At 37.6% G+C, this 25,362-nt stretch overlaps 1 long non-coding RNA gene across 1 annotated transcript; it reads right to left on the bottom strand.

Annotated features, from left to right (window-relative positions):
* Positions 1–478: 478 nt before the first annotated feature.
* On the bottom strand, positions 479–21,865 carry LOC129059035 (uncharacterized). Its single transcript, XR_008524648.2, has 4 exons — positions 21,755–21,865; positions 10,213–10,417; positions 9,474–9,656; positions 479–1,738 (listed from the first exon to the last, which is right to left on the bottom strand). It is a non-coding gene; the product is annotated as an uncharacterized LOC129059035 (long non-coding RNA).
* Between the last annotated feature and the right edge of the window lie 3,497 nt (positions 21,866–25,362).

The raw sequence follows: 25,362 nt of genomic DNA, 5'->3' as shown, positions 1-25,362 counted from the left end.
AGTGAACCAGAAATGATGTCAATAGAACTTATAAAATCTGAAATCTATGAACATACACACAAAATTCTTAACAAAACGTTAGCAAATCAAATCACATGACAAAGGAGAAGAATAATGCATCATGATCAGAGTTTATCTCAGAAATGCTTTTTGTTGAGCACTAAAATTTTGACTGATTTAATTCACCATATTAAGAAGAAAATATCATAAAATAACCTCAATAGAACCAGAACATGCATTTGGTAATATTCAGCACTCATTTTAATAAGAACTTTCAGAAAATGAGAAATAGAAACTTTCTCAGTCTAACTTAGGGCATCTATGAAAAACCTACAGCCAACATCACACATGATGAAACATTCATCACTCTCCTTTGAGATTGGAAATAATGCAAGGGTGTCAACTCTGATCACTGTATTTTAACTTACAGCTGTTTTACATATATATTAGGACCAAGGTTTTTACTAAGTAAGCTGAGACATTCTTATCCAGCAGTGTCTTGTCCTCTACTTGCCCCTGCAGCCCTGGGATTTGAGGATAACCCTATACTGTAGTGATAGTCTCAATCCTTGATGTTATTCAACATCTCAATAATTCATTCATTTTATTAATTCAGAGTCCACTATGTGTCAGGAACTGTGCTAGATGAAGTCCTTACAGTTGTTCTTAAGTAACATACAGACAGGTGGAGGAGGAACATAATAAACCAGAATTTAGAATAAAGGTTGACACATGCTGTTACAGAAATAATCACAGACTCCCACTGGCACAAAGAAGAACACATCACCTAGTCTGGGAAAGAGGAGGAAGTAAGGAAAGTCTTCCAGGAGCCCGTGAGTATTACTCCTCAGATTTGACTACTAGCCATTGTTTCTTGCAATTAGGTCCCAAACCACAAACACTAAATCCAGTGCAACCAGAGGAACTTCCCAGAGACCCCATGTGTCTTTGGCCTTCTTTACTATTAATAAGGCAGAGACAGCATAACAGGAAGTACAATCATTTATCCCAACTTGAGAGAAAGGGAGTGTGTCTTCACCCCAATAGTACAGTAAAGACAAGGATCAGTGGTGCAGTAAACTTGCTGTTGGCCCTTTCTTTCAATCTGGCTGTTTGTGTGACCATTTACGGTGATCAGTCCTTCCTGGTCTTGGTACTGCAGCTACTTTTTCTGGAACTATCTGACTTGTCATATAGTTCCAGAATTTTCTGTATCCGCTATTCCCAATGAATGCATGTAGAGAAACTAGATAATGAGCAGATACTGCACCACACTTATATTTCCCTCAAGCCAATGGAGAGCTACTGAAGGAGTTTAAGAAGGGAAAGGTGTCACTGTATGATTCACATTTATTTTAAGAAATATTACTCCAGTGACAATGTGAAAAGTGAACTTAAGGGGGCAAGACAGGAGTCTTGGAAACCATTTAGGAAATTGTTACCATAGTGGACTGCGAAATGATGATGGCATAATTCAAGACGCTGGTGCTAAGGTGGAGAGAAAAGGACAGATACAAGAGAATGAATAAATAGCACTTAGTGGTTAATTGGACTTGAGGAGTGACATAGGATAATTATGTTTTAGCCCTTCCTCCTTCATCATTCATCAAAGGACATTTTTGTAACATTATATATTACCCTCCTGTATTTTATACTTCTTCATGAAAGCATGCATTTCTCAATTACCTTGTTAAAAGCTTGAAAATGTTCATCCATTTATAATTTTTTGTGTCAGCTCCTATGATAGCAAAAATAAAATGTATCTTTGAACAAACTATTATATCACTTTACAGCACAAAACTTTGAACATTATATTCAAGTATACATAAGATAAATACAAGGTGCAATTTCCATCTATCGTGAAATAGCTTTACATGTTTATTTCAGTGGAAACTTTAACTAAAAGAAATCAAAGAGGTATTTCAAGTTGTTTTCTGGTTAACCCTAAATTAACCAAGATTCTCTCTTTATATCAATATCTATTATTGAAAATCTTGTTAGAAATAAACTGTTCATCTCCTACCTCACTAACTACACTGTGCCAAACATAATTCAATTTCTTTCATGAGTTAAAGATGTTTTCATACCCATAAGTCATTATAAACATCAATGTGTTGTCACTCTTGAACTCACTTTATATTTAGTGATCACTTGATCCATTAAGCAAAACAAGGAAAGAATAAGATCAAGTTTCTTTATAAAACTAATAACCTAGTAGAATAAATAACGTAGTTTCAGGGGGGAATTTTAGATTTAACTTTCAGGAACACTATTGAATGCAGACAATGTGCATGTTGTGATAGGGAGCATTTTCATGTATCGGCCTAGAGGGAATAGTAGTGTTCTGAAAGAAGAAGCATGTCTGGTCTTTTCAAAGAATAACAAGGAGGTAAGTATGGCTGGAAATGAGTGAGCAAGAAGTGGGAAATGAGGTCTGAGAAGTGATCAGCTACAGTGGTTTTAAAACATAACTCTCAAGTTCTTTGGCACTCCTCCCATTGAGGAAGAAAGCTTAGACCCCATCCCTTGAATCTAGGCCTAGTGACTGCTTGACCAGTATCGTAAGGCTGATGTAAGGCTGTGCCAGTTTCCAGACCAGACTTTAAGAAAATGGCATCTTCTACTTCCTGTTCCTTGGGATGCTTACTCTTGGAGCACAGCTACTAAACTGTGAGAAGTGCAATCCATATGGAGAGGCTACCTATGGGGGTATGGCTGACAGCCCACTGACAGCAAGCATCAATTGCCACACTTGTAATTGAGAAGGCCTGTCAGATGATTCGAGCCCCTTCCAGTCACCATCAGACTCTGAATGCCTGAGAGGACCTGAGAGAGAACTGCCAAGCTGAGCCAAATTAACCCCAGAAATGTAAGGTATAATAATAAAATGATCACTGTTTTCATTCATTAACTATTGGGGGTGATTTGTTCCACAGCCATGAATAAATAATCAAAACAGAAATGTCCACATCCAGCAAGGATGTTTAGGCCATTACAAGGCTTTCACACTGAGTGAGAGATTGCCAAATTTGAGCTGAAGTTTGCTTTGGTTTGATTTATATTTTAAAAGGATATAAGTGCTGATTTGATAGAACAGTGTGAGGGTCAAGAATGAAAGGAAAGGAAATTAGGTCATTGATGTAACCTAGGTGTGAATTCGTGGGTTTGAACCAAGGTGGTGAGCACTGATCATAATCAGGGTATATTTAAATGTAGGCTTAACAGGATTTCCTGGAAACATTGATGTGAGTGTAGTCCATTTGTATATGTGCATTCTCTCAACAATGATCCTTATTTATAAGCATTTCCTCTTAGCACAGACAGAGTAGGTACACATGTTTCTGGCTTCTGTCAGTCTATTTATTAACACATTTAAAGGGAACATTGTTCAGGCACTTGCTGTTTCTTGTACATTCAGTTTCATCCTATGGAAAATATTTCATTGGTCACTAGTGGCCACTTTTATAGTTTTCTTTAAACTTCCAAAAGTAAGCACTCCTTCTTCCCTCTTTAGTTAAAGTAAGATAAATGAAAAGTAAAACAAACAAACAAAGAAAAACCCACAGCAGACTAGATACTACCTGGAGCCCATCTAGATGTATTTACCTGTTCTCTCTCATTTAAGAGAGAGATTTAGTTGGATGAGTACTGTATTAGTCAGGGTTCTCTAGAAGGAAAGAACTAATGAAAAAAAATATATATATATACACACACATATATAATATATATAAAAAATATATATAAAAAATCATATAATCCAATATATAGTCCATTATGATCATATATATATATGGAAGTTTATTGAGTATTATTAACTCACATGATCACGAGGTCCCACAGTAGACCATCTGCAGGCTGAGGAGTAAAGAGAGCCAGTCCGAGTTCCAAAACTGAATAACTTTGAGTCCAATGTTCGAGGGCAAGAAGCGTCCAGCATGGGAGAATGGCATTGTAATTTTGACTTCAAAAGGCCATTCCACCATTCTATCAATCCGGCTCCTTCAGGATGATGAGGAACATGGTAAGACCAGAGAATTCCATGAGCATGAGCCCACTGCTGCACTTCTTTAGCCATATAGTGAGTGCCTCAGTCAGAGGCAATGCTGTGTGGAATACCATGACGGTGGATAAGGCATTCTGTGTGTCCACGGATGGTAGTTTTGGCAGAAGCATTGCATGCAGGATAGGTAGCCCCATATCCAGAGTAAGTGTCTATTTCCAGTGAGGACAAACCTCTGCCCTTTCCATGATGGAAGAGATCCAATATAATCAACCTGCCACCAGGTAGCTCGCTGATCACCCTGAGGAATGGTGTCATATCGAGGGCTCAGTGTTGGTCTCTGCTGCTGGCAAATTGGGCACTCAGCAGTGGCTGCAGCCAGATCAGCCTTGGTGAGTGGAAGTCCATGTTGCTGAGCCCATGTGTAATCTCTATCTCTGCCACCATGGCCACTTTGTTCATGGGCCCATTGGCCGATGACAGGGGTGGCTGGGGAAAGAGGCTGAGTGCTGTCCACAGAATGGGTCATCCTATCCACTTGTTTATTACAATTCTCCTCTGCTGAGGCCACCCATTGGTGAACACTCACATGGGATACAAATATCTTCACAGATTTTGACCATTCAGAGAGGTCCAACCACATACCTCTTCCCCAAATTTCTTTACCACCAATTTTCCAATCATGCTTCTTCCAAGTCCCTGACCATCCAGCTAAACCATTGACTACAGTCCATGAATGAGTACATAATTGCATATCTGGCCATTTCTCCTTTCATGCAAAGTGCACAACCAGGTGCATTGCTCCTAGTTCTTCCCACTGGGAAGATTTCCCTTCACCACTGTCCTTCATGGATGTCGTAGACAAGGGCTGTAGTGCTGCAGCTGTCCAATTTTGGATGGTGCCTGCTTATCATGTGGAACCATCTGTGAACCAGGCCCTAATCTTCTCTTCCTCTGTCACCTGATCATGGGGACCTCCCCATGAAGCCCTCGGTGCAGGCTGGAGGAAAGAAGGCAGGGTGGCAGGAGTGGAGACCATGGGTGTTGAACCACTTCCTCATGTAACTTACTTGTGCCTTCAAGACGTGCTTGAGCCCGATCACGTATATACCACTTCCATTCGATGATGAAATGCTGCTGTGCATGACCCACTTAATGGCTAGATGGGTCAGAAAGCACCCAGTTCATGATAGACAGTTCAGATCACATGGTGACTTGATGACCCATGGTCAAATGTTCGGTTTCCACCAAAGCCCAGTAACAGACCAAGAGTTGTCTCTCAAAAGGAGAGTAGTTATCTGCAGAAGATGGCAGGGCCTTGTCCCAAAACCCTAGAGGCCTCCATTGTGTTTCACCTATGGGGGCCTGTCAAAGGCTCCAAGCCGCATCCCCATCTGCCACTAACACCTCAAGCACCAATGGATCTGCTGGGTCATATGGCCTAAGTGGCAAAGCAGCTTTCACAGCAGCCTGGACCTGTTGCAGAGATTTCTCCTATTCTGGATCCCACTCAAAATTGGCAGCCTTTTAAGCCACTTGATAAATGGGATGGAGTAAAACACCCAAACGAGGAATGTGGTGCCTCCAAAATCCGGTAAGTGTTATGCCTTTTTCTTGATTGTAGGAGGGGCCAAATGCAGCAACTTATCTTTCACCTTAGAAGGAATATCTCGATGAGCCCCACACCACTGGATCCCTAGAAATTTTACTGAGGTAGAGGTCCCTGAATTTTAGCCAGATGTATTGCCCATCCACTGGCACACAAATGTCTCACCAATAAGTACAGTGTGTTTATTACTGCTTGCTCCCTGGATCCAATCAGCATAAGGTCATCAATGTAATGGACCAGTGGGATATCTCATGGAAGTGAAAAGTGATCAAGATCTCTTCGAATAAGATCATGACACAAAGCCAGAGTGTTGATATATCCCTGAGGTAGAACTGTAAAGGTATGTTGCTGGCCTTGCTAGCTGAAGTCCAATTGCTTCTTATGGAACTTATGGACAGGAATGGAGCAAATGCTAAGTCATTGGCTGCATACCAGTTACCAGGAGATGTGTTAATTTGCTGAAATCAGTGAAACCACATATGGTAAAGCAGCTGCAATTGGAGTCACCACTTCGTTAAGCTTATGATAATCCACTGTCATTCTCCAAGATCCATCTGTCTTCTGCACAGGCCAAATGGTAGACTTGAATGGGGATGTGGTGGGAATCACCACCCCTGCGTCTTTCAAGTCCTTGGTGGTGGCACTCATCTCCGCAATCCCTACAGGGATGTGATATTATTTTTGATTTACTATTTTTCTATGTAGACACAGCTCTAATGGCTTCCATTTGGCCTTTTCCACCATAATAGGCCTCACCCTACCAGTCAGGGAGCCAGTGTGGGGGTTCTGCCAGCTGCTAAGTATGTCTATGGCAATTATGCATTCTGGCACTGGGGAAATGACTGCAGGATGAGTCCAGGGACCCACTGGGCCCACTGTAAGTCAAACCTGAGCTAAAACTCCATTAATTACACAACTACCATAAGCCCCTACTTTAACCGGAGGTCCACGATGACTTTTTGGGTCCCCTAGAATTAGCGTCAGCTCAGAGCCAGTGTCCAGTAGTCCCTGAAATGTCTGATTATTTCTCTTTCCCCAATCCACAATTACCCTGGCAAAAGGACTTAGGTCTCCTTGGGGAAGAATGGGAGAATGATTCACTGCCTAAATTGTTGGTAATATAATGGGGTCTGGCCTCCCCTTTATTCAAGTGTTTCTTGGTCTGTAAACTGGCTCAAGTCTGGAAATTGATTGAGGCTATGATGCTGTTTTTATAATTCAAAGTAGTCTTTTGTCCAATTGACCTAGAAATCTTCTGCTTATATAAATTAAGTAGGAATGCAGTAGGCTTCCTATCAATTTCACCTCTACAAACAGTGTGATTAATTAACCAATGCCAGAGCTCTACATGAGTCAGACTATTCTGATTGCCACTTCGCCTTTGCTGTCCATTATGGTAGCTATGCCCAGCTTGCCTTTGACAGTTGAGTGACACCACTTGGCCCCTGCCACCTTGGGATCTAATTATTCCCATTGTGTTTAAATTTTGTAGTTGAGTGCCTGTGGTTCCCACTGTTAGATCTGACATACAGAGAACAGCAATCACAGAGCTCTTCAAAGATGCAGCTGCTGCCCTCACAAATCTATTTTGCAAGGCATTGGTCAAGGGTATATCTTCTGGACCCTCCCAGCTGGGATGAGTTGTACTAAAGTGACTAATCCACTCCACCATCCCAATCTCCCTAAGCCTTTGGATCCCTTCCTCTACATTAAGCCAAGGGAGATCAGGCATTTCTAGCTCACTCACAGTGGGCCATCTTTTAATCCATATTTCAGCTAACCAAGCAAATAAACTGTTAGAACCTTTTTTAATTCCCTGAGCTGCCACATTAAATGCAGAGTCCCTCCTTAGTGGGTTAAAATCAATAAAGTCAGCCTGATGTAACTTAATGTTCCTTCCACCATTATCCCATACTTTTAATATCCATTCCCATGCCTATTCTCCAGTTTCTGTTTATATAAATTAGGAAACTCAAGAAGTTCTTTTTGAGTGTAGCACAGCTCCTCATGGGTCACACTCTCAACCTCACCTCTATGGGCCCGCTGGGACTTTAGTCTAGTTATAGGTCTAGAAGCAAACAGGGGTGTTGGAGGTGGCTCCTGAGGAGAATCAACATTATTTTGCCTGGCAACTGCTGCAGGGGAAGCCAACACTGTTGCTTCAGGCAGTGCAGGGTTTATCTCCTCAGACAAATGTGGAAAGCTGATGGCAGCATGGGTCATGGAGGGGATATTGCCACTACTGGGGATGGGGAAGCTGTTTCTTCGACAAAAAAGGTTCATCAGAGTTTACAGTGTCTGCAGCTTCATCAGGGCCCCCCCACACATAACCATTCCAAGTGGCAGAGTCTCCATTCTTTTCCAATCAATGCCCTCACATTAACAGTAGACACCTAGTGAGGCTGTGCCTGCACCTTTCATTGCATGTCAGCCACTCGCATGATAAGAGCTTGTGTCTGTTTTTCCACAATTTCAGCTCTTTCTCTACAGGAGATAAGACTCTCACTCAGGTCAATCTTAGCAGATTTGAGGCTCAGTATCTGCTTCTGAAGCTGGGAGATAGAATCCCTGAGTTCATCATTTTCTGTCATCACTTTGTCCACTGAACTTAGGTGCAACCAACCAACTTCATTATGTTCCTTGGTTCTCCACATATGGTCAAATGTATTATGTATGGAGTCACTAAACTTGCTTCTTGTGAGTGATGAATCAGGATTGTCAGTGCACTTATTTCGCATAACTCTCTAAACAGTTCATGACAAGGACTATCAGTGTTCTCCATACTATTAGAAGTAGGATCCTTAGCATTTTGGGGTGTAATCATATAAAGCAGCCAACTCCAGAAACCCCCAAACCAATGAAAGAACTCAATCCTTAATATTCTGTTCCTCTAGAACCACTCCTGGTACCAATATCTGTATTAGTCAGAGTTCTATAGAGGGACAGAACTAATGTAATATACATATGTGTGTGTGTGTGTATATATATGGAAGTTTATTAAGTATTAACTCACACAAGTCACAAGGTCCCACAATAGGCTGTCTGCGTGCTGAGGAGCAAGGAGAGCCAGTCTGAGTTCCAAAATTGAAGAACTTGGAGTCTGATGTTTGATGGCAGGAAGCATCCAGCACAGGAGAAAGATGTAGGCTGGGAGGTTAGGCCAGCCTCTCTTTTTACATTTTTCTGCCTGCTTATATTCTAGCTACACTGGCAGCTGATTAGATTGTGCCCACCAAGATTGAGGGTGGGTCTGCCTTTCCCAGTCCACTGACTGAAATGTTAATCTCCTTTGGCAACACCCTCACAGACACACCCAGGATCAATACTTTGTATCCTTCAATCCAATCAAATTGACACTCAGTATTAACCATCTCAGGTACTGCTTTCACAGTAACACTGTGACAAAGTTTATTGCAGCAGATCACTTTCTTCAATTAAAATAAATATATAATTAAGGCCTATGGAAAACTATGCATACTTGGTAGGGGAGTCTACATTTGTTACATTCTTGTGAAATGACAAGGTGCCAATGCCACTATGCATTAAAATATAGTTTTCCTTTTGTGGATTCTTTGTTCAAAAACTGAGAAAAGAATGAGTAAGAACGAGGGTCCAGGAAATAAAAAATGACAATAGAAAGAATGCAAAAGTAACACAAAAGCATATCCCAGAAAAAGGAAGGAACCCGTGATTCTGGATAAAAGTGTGTTTAGGAAAGAAAAGCTAATAATACCTTGAGTTGTCATAAAAAAGATAAATAAGTCCTTTGAGATCAACAGCTCACAAACTGTCCACTAAGGTTGAAGGGTAAGCATGAGGTTTGGCATATTGTGTCATATCAAATCAGAGTTTGGCTTGTCTCACCCGGGTTGAGGGCCTGAGTCATTTCAACAATCCTCCTCAGAACTTTCAAGTGCAGCTTCTCAAGCAGGAGACTCGCCAGTCTACCAGGTCATGCTTAATTTTGCTGGATGGGATCTCAAAATTCAACCTCTAAGATGCCAAATGGAGAGGGTCCTTTGTAGCTTGGATCTAAAAACATTAATCCTGGAAGTGGGAAAGTAGTATTTTTATTTTGACTTTGCATTTAAAGATAAGATTGACTAAATCAGAATTTCAGTGAAATCCTAAATAAAGGTGAAAGTTGATGCCTGGTTACAACAGCTGCTGGACCGTGTGTAACATCATTTTAGGTGGGGGCATAAGATGTGACGTGTGAAAATATAGTAAAGGCACCATTAGAGAATCACTTGAAGAACCCTTTGAAATTATAACTTAATTAGGCCTCTTGGAAGAGAATGCCTTGCCAAATGCAAGTATTCATTCATCATAATCTGAAATATCATTTTCTTCTCTTTATTATTCTAATGTATTTATTGAGAAGAAGCTGTGTAATTCTTGCTGTCAGTTAAGAAAAAAGGTGAAACACCATATGGTGGAAATAATTAGTAGAATTCTAGACCTTTCTCTGCCATTAAAGTGTAAACCTGGGCAATTCATGATCTGTCCAGTGACAGTTCCCCCATGAATAAAATTTTTCTTTAAATACCCTCCTCTCATATTCCTCCCCAATATCCTGTTTATTCATTTGAGGTTGGCTTACCCTAGACTGCGATCAGGAAATTCAGGTGCTAGTTCTTGGTAGCCTTTGATTTGCGCATGTGCCAAACATCACTGGGTTTCCACTCCTGAAAACACTGATTACCTTCTAGAAACTCCTTCTTTCTGTAGGGTGCAGCATGTTGTCCAGAGAGCTACTGGAGAAATGGAGGCAGATGAAATCCTTCCTCCTTTTTGTCATCTAGGTCCTTCAAATAAAACCAACACCAAAATGTACCGGTCAAAGGAACTGTTTTATTGAAGGACTGGGATGCATTAAAAGGATAATTATTATATAGGAGGGCAAGAGTCAACATTATACATTGAATAATATATATTTTTAAAGTAAGTACTACTCAGGGAGAAAGTACCATTCATGAGTGCATCCTCCTGCTTTATCCTGGCTTCCCAGCTCTCTGGCTCTATAGAAGAGTGGAAGTGGGAACCAGAGAAGTGGCTTTGAGACTTAGGCACCTTCAGCAAGAGTAGAGATGAGTCTTTGAGGTTCTTTCACATTTGTAGTGGTGTAAACTGTAGTCATGTTCATCTCTAGAGCTTTTAATTCTAAATTTTGAATGGTTACATATGTTGAATTATCATACTCACACCTCCCCAAAACAAGTCTCATTTATTCAATTATTAACATGGCAGACAGTAGGTGCTTGTGTAATATTTGATGAATGAATGAATACATGCATGAATGAATGCATATTCATTCATGCATGTATTCATTCATTCATCAAATATTACACAAGCACCTACTGTCTGCCATGTTAATAGTGAAACTGTAAACAAGTCATTTAAGCAAGATAATCTTTGATTGTGATTAGTATTCAAGATATTAAACAGGGAGGGAATTCGAGTTCCACTGAGGGAGTGCTACTTTAGGTAAGATGATCAAGAATGATCTCTCTGAGGAAACAATATTTGAGATAAGATTTTGTGCCATAAGATCAGGATAATAATTTTATCTACCTTGAAGATGTTTGGTGAGGAGTAAATGACATCATGTATGCAAAGTGATTACTATGTGGCTTATAGTTAATACCTAATAACTATTAGCAGTCATTATGTGTATTATTTTTATTATTAATCTTTATGACATCCTGACAAGATAGGTAGAGAATATACTATTGATCTATTTTACAGATGAGGAAACTAACTCAGAGACATTAAAAGATTTTTCGGGGACCACACAGCTAGTAAATGGTAGAACCAGGATTTAAACCCTAATCTTTTGACTACTCCTCCAGTGTGCTTTCAGCATACAACTTCACACCACTTGGAAGCAGCATTTCTTTATCTATGTATCCATCTCTTCATTCACATCCATCCATACATTTACCCATCCATCCATCTATCTACTTACCCATTTACCTGTATTAGTCAGGATTCTCCAGAGAAAAAGATCCAGTAGGATCTTGATCGCTCTCTCTCGGGGAGAGATTTATATTTAAGAATTGGCTCTCACAATTGTGGAGGCTAAAAAGTCTGAAATTTATAAGGCAGTATGGCAGGTAGAAATTTTGGCAAGAATTGATGCTGCAGTCTTAAGTCCAAAGGCAATCTGGAGACAAAAATGCCCTTTTTGTTAGAGAACCTCTCAGTCTTTTCTCTTAAGGCCTGCTGTTGTCTGAATTGTTGTGCCCCTCTAAATTTATACGTTGAAATCTAACTCCCAGTTTGATAGCGTTAGAAGGTGAAGCCTTTGGGGAGGCAGTAGGTCACCAGGGCTCTGCCTCATTAGTCCCCTTGTAAAAGAAGCTCCAGAGAACTAGCTAGTCTTTTTCTCATGTAAGGACATAGCTAGAAGACACCATCAATGGAAAAGAGAGCCCTCATAAGACACAGAACCTGCCAATATCTTGATTTTGAACTTCCTAGCCTCCAAAACTATAAGAAATACATTTTTGTTGTTTATAAGCGACCTAGTCTCAGGTGTTTTGTTATAGCATTTCAAAGGAACTCAGACAAGGCCTTCACCTATTGAATAAAGCCCAATAACATTATATGTGCTTTACTCAGTCTATTGATTTAAATGTTAATCACATCTAAAAAATACCTTCACAGCAACATCTAGACTGATATTTGACCAAACAATTGAGCACCTTAGCCTATTCAATTTGATGCATAAAATTATCATGCTTTCTTTCTCTCTCTTTCTTTCTTTCTCTTTCTTTCTTTCTTTCTTTCTTTCTTTTTTTCTTTCTTTCTTTCTTCTTTTCTTTTCTTTTTCTTATTCTTCTCTCACTCTTTTTCTTTATTTCTTTCTTCCTCTATCTAGGAGTGAATGCTACCATTTGTCATGAAATTTATATTAAGCTATTGAATAAATAGAAGTTCCCTATTAATTTTGACTTTGAGTTTGGGAAGCACAGGCAGACTCAGGTTCCAAGCAAGCATTCTTCCACATACACTCTTTGATAGAATGTGCTTCTGTTCTAAATGCCATTATAAATAATATTTTATTTTAGTTGCCATGCATCACAGTTGATGTGCACCACTGTTTCAAGTATTTACTGTAACTATTTTCCTTCTGTTCCTCATTTGAACTGAACAAACCAAGTGCTTTCACAAAATAATTTCCCACAAATTTCATTTAACATTACAATATTAAAGAGCCCCAACAAGAAAAAAATAGCCTTCAAAAAAAAGTTGGAAGCATATATGGGAATGATGATTCCTTGGTCATTCATTAAAAAATATAAAAGAAATATTTTACAATTTTGATAAAGAAGTTGATGGTCAGGATATGTCAGTTCCGTTCATTGATTCTATAATATAATACCTGTAAATTTATTGTAAGGTAACGATATCCAGTGTAGACAATAATTTATGCACATAAATATTACTTGGAATTATGGAAATGAACACAACTGAATTGTTAATGATAGACAGATGTCTAAATATAGTAGAGTATGTTTTGCAGTCCTTCAAAAGGTTTTATGGGACTTTTTAAAACACATGAAAAACTGGTTATAAATGTATTTAATTAAAGTAAAATTCTCTCTATATATGTCTCTATCTGTAGCATCTCAATTATGTAAAAAGTGCAGACTAGAAGGTTTTTTACTGGAAAAAAATATGGTTATTATCTATAGTAGTTACTATCTTTGGATGGAAGTAGTATGAGTGGTATTTTTCCTATATATTATCTTTATTAAAAATAACTGTTATATAGCCAGGAGTGATGGCACAAGCCTGTAGGCTCAGCTACTCAAGAGGCTGAGGCAGGAATATCACTTGAGCCCAGGAGTTCTAGAATAGAACTTGGCAAAGCAAAACTCTATCTCTAAAAAAATTTAAAATGTGGAGGAAAAAATAAAAATAAAAAATGATGTTTATATTATATGAGTACACTTTTATGATAATTAAAAATAAACACAATTACCCTACAATTTAAAAATAAAAGGAAAGGAAATAAATGTAAGTATCCTAGTTCCATGTGATGAGTTTAAGTACTGTATTTTGTGGCATATAATCTTCCCTTGTTTATACACTAATAAAATAAGGATACAATAGTAAATTAAGGAAAACATGGCAGTATCTTTCAGTCCATCCAATTAGCTACAAAACTCTTGTAGTTTAATTTATGGGATACATTCTGGAAAAAAAATTTCTCAAGTTTCAGATTTTACTTTTAGATCCTCACACCATGAAGCTTCTCTGAAATTGATGAGTAATTTGTGTGACCATCCTTGCATTGTTTGCCTGGAATGCTCTTGCACCTTCTTTCCCATTAACTTTGGTCTGCATTTAAGCTCCTGCACAAGCCTCGAGACTTCCAGGAATTTCTCTCAGATCCTCCAGCCCAGAGCAATCTTTCTTTCACATATTCAGCACATCATGTATTCACATTAACTGTGAGGCTTCACCCTCCCCTAAACTCTTGAATCCATCTCAACTCTTTTCCATTAGTGGTTTTCTGTATCCATTACTCTGTCCTTCACATATGCAAGAGTGTCTTTTTCTGTAATGTGCACACAGGTTCAAGCCTCTCACTGCATGCTTTTCAACAACTTCTGGTCTTTTCAGCCAAGCTGGACTGTGCTGCTTCCATTTACTTCTTCTTCAAGTCATAGGGGCCAAGCTTTAACCCTATGACACAAGCTACCCATAACCTTTAATTCTTAAATGCAATTTACAATTTTCAGTGTTTTTTATGTGACTTTCATGTGGTAATTGACATTGTTAGCTGCCACTTTGGGAAAAGCTTTTCCTTTGCCTGCCACCCCACTTTCTCCTTATTTTCCTTCTACTTTTTAGCTTGTTCTTTATATCAATCTTCTTTGCAGGATTGTCAGTCTATTCCTTCTCATTTGGAGTTAGTGTTTTTCAGGATTATGGATTTGATTTTCTTCTTCATCTTCCATTTATCTAATCTATTTTCTCAGAGTGATTTCCTCTACTCCTAGGCTTCAACTAGAATCAACATAATATTGGCCCTCAACTATTAATAAATAAGTCACAATGTAGTTTTTCTTGTTTCTGAGTTTTATGCTTATCTATTTATTTTATGAAGATGTACACTTGAATTTTCCAGATACCTAAAATACCACATGATAAAACTGAACTAATTATAAGACCACTTTTACCTATGATCGTGTCCATTTGGACTGCTGTAGCAAAATATAAGCTATGATGCTTTTAAACAACAGACTTTTATTTCTCACATTTCTTGAGGCTGGGATGTCCAAGAACAAGGCACTGTCAGATCTACTGTCTGGTGAGGGCCCATTTCCTGGTTCATAGATGGAGACTTCTTACTGTGTCCTTGCAGAAGGAAGGGAGCTTTCTCAGGCACTTTTTATAATGGCACTAATGCCATTCATGAGGACTCCACTGTCATGACCCAATCACCTTCCAAAAGTCCAACCATCTAATACCATCACCTTGAGGGCTAGGATTCCAACACATACATTTTTAGGGAAGAAAAACTTTCAATCTGTAGCCACCACCTCAAGCAACAACAACTTAGTCACCTTTTGGTGTGTGTGTGGGTGTACATGTTTTATGGTTGATACCATCACCTAATCACTGAGAAATAAAATCCTTGTATTATTTTCAATTTCTACCCTTTTCTTCACTGCCATTGGCCTGCTTCCATAAAATCACTTATGGACTCATCATTTAGCAAATTATTGCAATAAACTTCTAACTTGTTTCCCTGCCTCTATTCCACTCCCATCTAATTGTCTTCCACACTGAAGCCAGTCTTTTTCTATTTTTAGCAGTTATTATTGTTCTTGTTAACCCTTTAACCCTTTACTTGGCTTCCTTTATTGAACTTTTCTATAGCTTTATAAAGGTCAATGGGTTTAACTCTTGACTTATGGTCAGTTACTGCCTGATATGGTTTGGCTATGTCCCCACCCAAATCTCACCTTGAATTATAATAATCTCCACGTGTCAAGAGCAGGGCCAGGTGGAGATAATTGAATCATGGGGGCAGTTTCCCCCATACTGTTCTCATGGTAGTGAATAAGTCTTATAAGTTCTGATGGTTTTATAAATGAGAGTTTCCCTGCCATGATGTAAGATGTCCCTTTGCTCTTCCTTCATCTTTCACCATGCTTGTGAGGCCTCCCCCACCATGTGGGACTGTGAGTCCATTAAACCTCTTTTCTTTATAAATTACCCAGTCTCAGGTACGTCTTTATTAGCAGCATGAGAAAAGACTAATACACTGCCCTGCTATTTTCTATAGTTGTCCTAATTTGTCTTTTAATCTGTGCATCTACTACTTCTGTTCTTCAAATATACCATACTTTATTCTGTCTCTCCAAAATATGCATCCTGTCATGATATTCCTATAACATTGCTACATGTTTCTTTCTCAGAAATACCCTTATGTAAAAAGCTTTCCTGAAACATGTATCCAGAAAGAACTAGTGATTTTAAGATGTTTCGGTACTTGTTCATCTTTTTTCACCATCTTTATTAGAATTAATTATAAATTATAAATATAATTATATATAATTCTAACATAATTATAAGATTCCTGAAAATAGTGTGATCCTAATTTTTCCTTTGAATACCCTATAAAATTTAGTACAAGAGTGAAATATGGGTACGGCTCAATGAATATTTAATTCATGAGTTTCACAACTCAGAACTCCCTTTAGTGGACCACATGAGTCTGCTTCACAGTTATTCAGTTCATTTGTCTATAATTCAGCAAGTATCTATAGCAACAAATAAAGGTCATTGTGTTTTACTGTTGGTTTGTGGCTTGAGACTGCCATGCTATTTTCATGTTATCTGTTTTAAGGAGAATAAACATAAGGGGGCTTTTTTATAAAAACAAACAAACAAACAAATATGCATTTCATCTTGTGGGAATTTTGAGACTGGAGATTTTTCTTTCAAAATGTATAGCTAGCCAGAAGAAAAATGATAAAGCTGGTGATTTGCTTTAGGGACACTCCCACTCTACTCTTACAGCATTTTCCCCACCTCTTTACAATCTCATTCTTCCACCTACATCTCCAGAGTACATAATGCCCACCAGGGCTCCTCATGAAACCCTAACTTGGAAAATTGTCTCAGGTTACTATCTTTTCTTGAAACTCCTATTCCTTCACAATGTGATTGTAGGTTGTTTTTACTAATCTAACAGAATAAATAGCATTAGGTATGGGTGATTAAAAACATTTGAAACATTACCAATCATAGGTGCATTTGAATTTTAAAAGACTTCTCCGGAGATATGTGGTTTTTCATTGTATTATTCTAATGGTAGAATTTAAGTTGCTTGTGGTGGGAGAGTGGAGTACTAGGGAAATTCTAGCATATAGATAACCAGTTATCTCCTTTGTCACACATTATTTGAATAGGCACTGGAATTTGTCAAAACTGGAGGGCAAAAGCTATGTATTAGTCTGTTCTCACACTGCTGATGAAGACATACCTGAGACTGGGCACTTTACAAAAGAAAGTGGTTTAAGGGACTTACAGCTCCACATGGCTGAGGAAGCCTCACAATCATGCTGGAAGGCAAGGAGGAGAAAGTCACATCTTACATGGGTGGCAGCAGGTAAAGAGAGAGAGAGAGCTTGTGCAGGGAATCTCCCATTTTTAAAACCATCAGATCTCATGAGACTTATTCACTATCACCAGAACAACATGGGAAAGACCTGCCTCCATGATTCAATTACCTCCCACCAGGTTCCTCCAATGACACATGGGTATTGTGGGAATTACAATTCAAAATGAGATTTTGGTGGGGACAAAGCCAAACAATATCAGGCACGGTTCTCTAAAAGACTGCCCTCACTTCAATTATCAGCTCCATGTTTGGGGTTTCTAGAGCCACTCTCAGTTCTGACCAGCTACCTCAGGGTTTCCCATGACTACCCTTAAGTTCAACAATGTATGGAAAAGACTTACAGAACTTACTGAAAATGCTTCTTATATCATTACAGTTTTATTATAGCAACAGGATACAAATGAGAACAAGAAAAAAGAAGAGATGCATAGAACAGAGTTTGCAAGAGTTCCATTTACAAAGCCTCCATTGTCCAAAGGGATGTCTTACTCTCTCAGTATCAAAGTACAACAATGCTCAAAGAATACTGACAACCAAGGTAGTTCACACAAGCTTCAGTGTCCAGAAGTTTTGTTGACATTTCACTGGGTACACATGATTGTTGAAACATTGGCCATGTGGATAAACTCAATCTTAAAGCCTTCCCCAGAGGAAAGGTTGATGTCACTTGGCTCAAAGCCCAAAATCCTCTAATTATGTGGGTGGTTTTTCTGACATAACTAGTCTCCATCCTGAGTAATCTCATTAGCATAAGCAATCTGAGGGCCTGCCCTGAGTCACCTTATTAGCATACACATCAACTGTGACTGGGGTCCATCATGGATAACAAAGATACCCATATCACTCAAGAAATTCCAAGAGTTAAAAGGTTACCTCCCAGGAAATGGAGATGCCAGACTAATTCTTCATTACACAATGGTAAATACACAAATTTAACAACTTTCTTACAGAGCAGAAAAACATTTAGCTGTTTGGATTTCTGTGTGTGAATTTTGAAATGAAATGAGAAAAAGTTGGATGGCCATAGTTTATAAAATATCTATAATCTTCATTCTCCACTACCTTTATTAAAATAGATAAAACCCAATACCATACTATTCATTTATTAGACTTCTGCTTTTTTAAAAAAGGAGGAATTCCTTTCTGCTGCCAAACCATTAAAATAATGATAATAATGTGAGCAACATATTTTTTGTCTGAATCAAAAGCTTGAAAAATGAAAGCATAAACTATAAGCTTAAGAATCAATGAGAACTCAAAATTGATCAAAGACTTGAATTTAATAGCTAAAACCATAAACTTTTCAGACAAAAACTTAGAGGGATTATCTTCATGACCCTGGATTTGGTAATGGGTTTTCAGATATAATACCAAAAGCACAGGCAACAACAACAAAAGTAGATTAATTGAACTTATTTAAAAATTTTTGTGCATCAAAGATTATTATCAAGAGAGTAAAAAGACAACTCATAGAATGATAGAAAAATTTTGCAAATCATATGTCTAATATTGGTTTAATATTGAGAATAAATGACTCATACCATTCCAAAACAAAAACAAATCAACCCAATTAAAATGGGGAAAGAATGTGAATAGACATTTCTTTAAAGAAGACATGCAAATGACCAACAAACCATTAAAAAGATATTCAAAATCATTCATTGTCTCAGTCCATTCAGGCTGCTATAACAAAATACATTAGACTGGGTAATTTATAAACAACAGAAATTTATGGCTCACAGTTCTAGAGGCTGCAAAGTCCAAGATCAACACACCACCATATTCAGCATCTAATGAGGGCTCTCAGCTTCATAGATGATCTTTTCTATGCGTCCTCATATGACAGAAGGGGTGAACAAGCTTCCTCAGGCCTCTGTTATAAGAGGACTAATCCCATTCATGACAGTAGATGCCTCATGACCTAATCACCTCCCAAAGGCCCACCTCTCAATAATGCTACATTGGTGATTAAGTTTCAACATATGAATTTGGGGGCTGGGAGGTCACAGACATTCAAACCACAGAACTAATCATCCTAATCATTAGGTAAATGCAAATCAAAACTGTGATGAGCTACCACTTCACACCCAGTAGGATACCTACTATTAAAAAAAATAAAATAAAAACCTAAAACAAAAAAACTCAGCAGAAAATAAGTACTTAAGTATTGGGAAGAATGTAGAGAAATTTGAAGCCTTGTGTATTGTTGGTAAGAATGTTGAATAATGTAACCACGATGGAAAACAGTTCCTCAAAATATTAAAAATATAGTTTGCCACATGACCCAGCAATTCCACTTTCGAGTATATACCTGAAAGAGTTGAAAGCAGGATCTCAAAGAGTTATTTGTGTGCCCATGTTTATAACAACATTATTCACAATAGCCAAAAGTGGGAGCAATACCCGTGTCCATCTACAGATGAATGAATAAACAAAATTTGATATACACATAATGGATTGTTATTCAATAATCAAAAGGAATGAGGTTCGGATACATTCTACAACATGGATGGACTTTGAAACATTATGCTAACTGAAATAATCCAGACATAAAAGGAAAACTATTACGTATTTCAACTTACATGAGGTATCCAGAACAGGAAAATTTTTAGGGACAGAAAGTAGAATAGAAGTTACTAAAGGTGGGGTTGGGGAGGGGAAATGGGAGTTTTTGCTCAATGGGTATAGTTTCTATTTCAGATAACAAAAAATGTTATAGAAATAGATAGTGGTGATAGTCACATAACATTGTGCATACATTTTATACCTCTGAATGGTACACTTAAAATGGTTAAAAATTTAAATTTTGTATTACTATGATTTTTTAAATGTCAGTGAACTAAACATTAAGGGTAAAGAGAGAAAAATAGAAGAATGTGTCATTGTTGGACAACTAGCTATTAAAAGCATAAGGTCAAAGCTTTACAAATTTTTGTAACTATAGAGAAACTTTCAGATGGGTCTCTGTATGGGAAAGAGAGAACGTGCTATAAGAAATTTGCTTTTCTGCTTTGTACTTTTTACATTATGTGTAATCAAGATTGTGTGCCCTATTCCAGGCTGATCCAATTAATTGCCCCTAACTTAAAAATGTTTGTGGCTCTATACAACTGTCTGTTACTAAATTATAACTTTATCTAAAGAGTAATATGGTAGACAGAATGCTGACTCCCTAAAATGCCTACTTCCTGATTCCCAGAACCTGTGAATGTATTATGGTTATACGGCAAAAGGGATTTTGCAGATATAATTAAGGTTATAGTACTTGAGATGGGGAGGTTATCCTGGGTTATCCAGGTTTGCTCAATCTAACCACATGAACCCTTAAAAACAGAGAAATTTCTCTGCCTACAGTCAGAGATCCAGCAGAAGAGAAAGGGAGGAGATAGATGAGGCAGAGAAATTTGAAATGTGAGAAGGGCTTGAGTCATTGTTGCTTGCTTTGAAGATGGAGGAAGGTGGCAATGAGCCAAGGAATGTAGTCAGTCTCTAGAAACAGAATGACCTTCATCCAACATCCAGCAAAGTAACAGGAGAGAGCCTCAGTACCTCAGTAGCACAACTCCATGGAACTGAACTCTGTCAAAAGATTGGATTCTGAGTGAGCAGGGAAATGGATTCCCCCCAAGAACCTCCAGAACAAATAAAGCCCTGATGGCACATTGATTTTGGCCTTGTGGGACCCAGAGCAAAGAAACCAGCCAAACCTACTGATTTTTAACCTATAGAACTGGGGAATAATTATGTGTTGTTATAAGGTACTAAGTTTGTGATATTTGTTATGGCAGTGATAAAAACTATACAGACAATATCTGGAAACACTGCAGTGCTTGTCAATGCATCTGGCTAAATTTCTCCCAAATGTTATTCAAAATGTAATAGCAATGAAAAGAATTCCATTACCAAACATATTCACCTTCCTTTCAGGTGACTCTCTGACATTTAATAGTTTCTGAAATTAAGCGACATGACCCCAAAGTCTCTGAAATTCAGTACCTTTTCCCTGAGTATATCTTGACTTTTTATAAAGGGCACTCAAAAAAATCAAGGGACAACAAGAAAAATAAAAGAACATTGTTATTTTTTTTTCCTGGCAAGTTAGCAAAATCTCAATTCAAATATTGCATATTTGATGTTGAATAATAATGACTCAGGAGATGATTTCTCACTTGCAGAATAAAAATACTTTAACTTGAAGAAAGGAAAACTTCTATCTGTACACTTTACAAGATGACACTCTGAACACTATTCGTTTTGGGATTTGCTCCAAGTCTCAAGGTCAAGACAGTTAAGGTAATCCCAGAGGTCTAGAGTATACATTTCAAGAGAGGAGAATTCACACAGATATGATTCAGATGCAAGTGAAATGAAATAAAGATTTTGTTTTACTTTCTGAAATATTGCTGACAATCCAGTTTCACATCCAGAATATTAGTTTTATTCTACTCCATAACAAGTTTCTATAAACTTAGTGGATAAAACAACACACATTTCTTACCTCTTATTGTCCATAAGTCAGGAGTCTCCAGTCACAACTTGGCTGGGTTCTCTGCTAGTTTTTGCAGGGCTACAGCCAGGGTTTCAACCGAGCTGCATTTTCATCTGGAGGCTTAGCTGGGAAAGCATCAGATTTCAAGCTCAATCAGGTTGTTGCAGAATTCATTTCATTGTAGCTGTGAGACTGAAGACCCTGACTTTTTTCTGCCTGTCAGTTTTCAGCTGGAGGCTGCCCTCAGGTCTTACAGGCCACCAGCAGTTCTTTGCCATGTGGATTTTTTCAACATAGTTGCTTACTTCATTGAACCAGCAAGGAGAAGCTCTAAAGCAGTTGACTAGCAAGATTTATATAATGTGATGTAATCATAGGAGTGGCATCCTATCACTTTTTCATATACTATTAGGCACGAGTCACACAGGTGCCACCTACACTCAAGGGGAGGGATTAGGCAAGAGTGTGAATATCAGCAGGTGGGTATTTTACTGGGAGGTCGGAGTCACCTTAGAGTCTGTCTGCTAGTCAAATTTCATGATTGTCTATGCTTAGAAAATTAAAAAAACCAGACCTTTGTTGCTTTTTAAAAGTTTCCTGTACTCATTGAGAGATACATATGGTAAATATTGGTTAAGGGCACTTATATTGGAATATTTGCATAGACCTGGGATCAAATACCAATTCTAATGTGTGATTTTGGGCTAGTTGTTCAGCCGCTGTAAACCTGAACTGACTTTTATGGAAAATGCAGACAAAAATGCCTATTTACTAGTTTTTTTGTGAGAACTAAATGATAGAATACATGTTAACACATTTAGTAAAGTGAGACAAAATTTGAGAAAAAAATGTTATTTATACTTTTTTTGTTTTTATAAAAAACTTTCTTCTGATTCTCAAGCAAGAGTCAAAATGTGTATACTAGGAAAAAACAGTATCTATTTTAAACAGTGCCTGTAGCATAACCCAGTCTGCCTAACAGAGGAAATATATGCTCTATGAAGAGATTTTTCTGACTATACATTTCATTTTAAGTCATTATTATTCCATTAACACTAGTTTTTGAACATTTGAATTTTACAAATTTTTATTTTAAAAAATACCAAATTTAAACTCAAATTTAAAATAATTCTCTCAATTTGAGTTGAACTGGATTGACTGTTTAGTAGATATACAAAAATAACCGAACATCTCAATAATTTTGAGGGGTTTATTTATTGACCCCCGTTTAAGTAATGAGTTTGTCTGCAAGAAGCATAAAACCATCCAAGTACTTAGGATACAAATAAAGTGGCAATGGAGAGTGTTTTGTTATGCCATGTGGGCTGCATTCAGTTTCACATAAATTGTTGAAATATAAAACATGGTTCATGGTATGAGTTCATGTACCAGCTGAATTTATTTTTGTCAATTAACAGCTGCATATGCTGCTGAGATCCTTCGGCTAATATACCACATTACTTTCATATTGCAGGATCCAATACAGATCACACCAGTCCACTGCTGTCTTGCAGAGAATAATTTTATTGTAGTCATTATTGCGATCATGGAATATTTCCTTTAGCTTTTGATTCTTGCATTTCACTCATGGTAGCCAAATAGCTAGATAGGTAGGTAGGTAGGTAGATGATAGATAGACAGATAGATAGATAGATAGATAGATAGATAGAGAGATAGTACCTGTGAGTGATTCATGCCAGATACTTTTGGCAATAGAGCTATATTGAAAGTTCCCTAGTGATAAAATTTATTAAAATGAATGTATATAAACCAGAAAAAGTATATATTAGAATTGGAGAAGAACATGGATTCCTGATTTAATGATTTAAGTCCATTCTTGTCTATGCCTTAACTACTTTTCCTTTGTGATTCTTTGTCCATCACAACTATTATTAAGACAAATAAAATTCAGAAAGGAGATTTAGACTTGTTAAAAGATGTAGGACAGGGTCTACCACTTAACATTTTATTATTTTATGGTAATAATTTAATTCTTTTTAGCTTCAGATTTCTCCCCTGTAAAAATGAGATCGCTAAATTTCTGCGCTGACTACCATACACAGTTGTTAGAATGTTTAGAATAATAAAAACAACATAAGGTTTTCAGTGTGTCTCAATTTCTACCTAAGTATGTCTTGAGGCCTTATGGATGTAAATATATAATACTGAGAGTCTGTGGCTAAATCTGAGTCAGCCACACAAACCACAAAATTTATTTAATTAATTTTTCTATGAAAAATGCATATAACTTTAAAAATTCTACTCCTTAATACATTGCACTACCTTTAATAAAATTTTGTTTTATCCTGATACCAAAACCTGGCAGAGACACAATAAAAAAAGAAAATTTCTGAACAATATCCCTGATGAACATCAATGTGAAAGTCCTCAATAAAATACTGGCAAACCAAATCCAGCAGCACATCAAAAAGCTTATGCACCATGATCAAGTTGTCTTCATCCCTGGGATGAAAGGCTGGTTCAACATATGCAAATCAATAAACATAATCCATCACATAAGCAGAACCAAAGACAAAAACCACATGGTTATCTCAATAGATGCAGAAAAGGCCTTCAACAAAATTCAACAGCCTTTCATGCTAAAAACTTTCAATAAATAGGCATTGATGGAACATATCTCAAAATTCTAAGAGCTATTTATGACAAACCCACAACCAATATCATACTGAATGGGCAAAAGCTGGAAATATTCCCTTTGAAAACTGGCACAAGACCACGATGCCCTTTCTCACCATTCCTATTCAACATAGTATTGGAAGTTCAGGCCAGGGCAATCAGGCAAGAGAAAGAAATAAAGTGTATTGAAATAGGAAGAGAGAAAGTCCAATTGTCTCTGTTTACAGATGACATGATTGTATATTTAGAAAACCATATCATCTCAGCCCAAAACCTCCTTAAGCTGATAAGCAACTTCAGCAAAGTCTCAGGATACAAAATCAATATGCAAAAATCACAAGCATTCCTATACACCAATAACAGATGAACACAGAGCCAAATCATTAGTGAACTCCCATTCACAACTGCTACTAAGAGAATAAAATAGCTAGCAATACAACTTACAAGGGATGTGAAAGACCTCTTCAAGGAGAACTACAAACCACTGCTCAAGGAAATAAGAGAGGACACAAACAAATGGAAAAACGTTCCATGCTCATGGATAGGAAGAATCAATATTGTGAAAGTGGCTATACTCCCCAAAGTAATCTATAGATTCAATGCTATCTCCATCAAGCTACCATTGACTTTCTTCACAGAATTGGAAACAACTACTTTAAAGTTCATATGGAACAACAACAAAAAAACCCTTATGGACAAGATAATTCTAAGCAAAAAGAACAAACCTGGAGGCATCATGCTACCTGACTTCAAACTATACTACAAGGCTACAGTAACCAAAACAGCATGATACTGGTACCAAAACGTATATATAGAGCACTGGAACAGAACAGAGGCTTCAGAAATAATGCCATACATCTACAACCATCTGATCTTTGACAAACCTGACAAAAACAAGCAATGGTGAAAGGATTCCCTATTTAATAAATGGTGTTGGGAAAACTAGATAGCCATACATAGAAAGCTGAAACTGGATCCCT

Source organism: Pongo abelii, chromosome 3 (genome assembly GCF_028885655.2).
Source record: "Pongo abelii isolate AG06213 chromosome 3, NHGRI_mPonAbe1-v2.0_pri, whole genome shotgun sequence".
NCBI lineage: Eukaryota > Metazoa > Chordata > Mammalia > Primates > Hominidae > Pongo > Pongo abelii.
The sequence above is the reverse complement of the archived record's forward strand: the minus strand, read 5'-3'. Positions and strand labels throughout refer to the sequence as shown.